General features: G+C 45.6%; 1 pseudogene; it reads right to left on the bottom strand.

Annotated features, from left to right (window-relative positions):
* Window positions 1–1,187: 1,187 nt before the first annotated feature.
* Window positions 1,188–1,306, bottom strand: LOC112481348 (annotated as a pseudogene).
* Between the last annotated feature and the right edge of the window lie 881 nt (window positions 1,307–2,187).

Here is a 2,187-nt window from a genome sequence, read left to right as displayed (position 1 = left end):
ATGGTGGCCATGCCGACTCGTGCATTTGCAGTCACCCAGGGTATAGGTGCAGGAGAGCTGGTCTAGGATGCTGTCCCCACTGTCCGGAGCCTTACGTGGGTGTCTGGAGGGGCTGGGACTCCCGGACACTCCCCCAGGAGACCCTTCTCTCCACTGGTGCCTTGTCCTCATTGAGACCACCCTGGCCTAGTTCCCAGAGTGGCAGGCGGTGCCACGAGAGGGTGAGCACGTAGCCGAAAGGCCTTCCGAGGCCAGCGCTCGCCGGACACGCAGTGTCACTTCCGCCACGTTCTCTTCGTCAAAGCATGTCACAGGGCCAGCCCTGTTCAGGGGGGAGGGGAACAGAGCTCACTGCTTCACAGGAGGAGATGAAAAGCACGTGTGCCATTTTTAATCTACCACGAATATAGGAATTCAGAATTCAGTGTCATAATGAAGCTTTCAGTCACAAACAACCCCAAAGAATCCAAACATTCTTTGTTTGGAGTAAAGAACGAGCCTCGTTTTCCCCTTTCCAGACACAATATGTTCATCTTCACTGGTTCCGGCATTATCTGTTTGTTCAGATGATGTCTCCTGATACACTCGGGCGTATGACTTATCTGACATTGAGTGTTCAGCTGGAGGCAGACTGGATAAAATTTTGACATTGACTGTTCAGAGCAGTGCACTTTATTTCCTCTCCATGTATAAATAAAGTGATTGATGTACCAGCTGGAGTCCTGGCACCTTTTCTGTTTAGCTCGCTACCTGATGAATAAAGGGTTCATTGAGAAGGAATATTATTTATTTGTACTAATATACAATGCATGAATCCTAGCAAGATTTTTTCTGCCTAAATCAGATAAGGGAGCGAAATGTGATCCTAGATACAATTCCGGTGTGAACTTCAGATGCTTTCAAGGAGATTATTACTACGCAGGCAGCACCCAATGCCATACGTGACGTCTACAGCTGAGGAGCTAGAAAAAAATGATGCTGAGAAATCAATATTCTTTCTGCAACACAGCCAATCAAAACCAAAATATTGAATTAGATGATACAGTGTTTCATAGACTTTTTCTGCATGTTTGTTTATTTTTATTTTCATTTTTTAATTGTTTTAGGCGAGGCAACCCTTGCTTGACCTCACACATTACAGCGACCTTGTCAGCTTACGATCTCTTATGTTTTATTTTATTTTTTTACACCTACAGCACCTGGTCTTCCTAGGTGGTCTCCCATCCAAGTACTAACCAGGCCCGATCCTGCTGAGCTTCCGAGTTCGGATGGAATCGGGCACGTTCGGGGTGGCATGGCCATAGACTCCATATGTTTATTTTTAAAAAACTCACCCATATCAATTGATAAGCCTCTCCAAATTTTAATATTTTATTATTAGCTTCTAGACGAGAAGTTTACTGTAATAAACTGCTAAATACCTTAGCATTAAAGAAAAGAGCTCTATGCGAAAGACCGTGGTGGTGCCTGGGTGAACGAAGTGCGTTAAGCAGACTTAGTATCAAAACATTGTCCTTTTTCCCCTGACATGCGGTTCTTCAGCCGTGCCGATGGGCTGGGACGCTGCTGAGATGACCGTGTTTCATCTGTATGTCCGGTGAAGAAAGATGGCTTTCATCACCGTTTAGGTCGGTTCAGATGGGTGCATAGAGAAGAAATGGCCAGGCTGGAGAAGGAGTCGGTCAATTTGGAAATATCATAGCCGATGTTAACTTCATTTAATAATCGCATCGCTGTCCATTCAGTAACGGAGCAGAAATCTCCCGCAAGCAGAGGAGGTTCTTCGCTGCAGTCATTACCTTAGACACAGGCTTCTGTCAGCAGCTTCTCAGGCGTTTCCGTACCTTCGAGCCGTTCCGTTGTTTTTCATTTTTTAGAGTATTGACCCCGGAGTTAACATTTCGACCTTTATTTGGTGTCATACACTTTTGGCCACTTTCCGGATTACATTTATCGCATTAGTTTCAGAGTTTCCATCAGGGCCCTAACATTTAAACCTGGAGATGGACTCTTGGCTCTTTTAATATGTTTCTGTTCAGTTAACGTAAGGCATAAGAGCAGATCAAGCAGCCGTGCTAGGTGGTCTGGAGTGGCCAGTGCGCCAGTGCGGGTCAGCTCAAGAAGCCACTTAACGCAGTGCGCAGAAAACCCTTTTACTAACTTCTCTTGTTAGTGGTATCCAGCTAC

This window comes from Pteropus alecto, unplaced genomic scaffold (genome assembly GCF_000325575.1).
Source record: "Pteropus alecto unplaced genomic scaffold, ASM32557v1 scaffold14, whole genome shotgun sequence".
Taxonomy (NCBI): Eukaryota; Metazoa; Chordata; class Mammalia; order Chiroptera; family Pteropodidae; genus Pteropus; species Pteropus alecto.
This window is presented reverse-complemented; position numbering and strand designations above follow the sequence as displayed.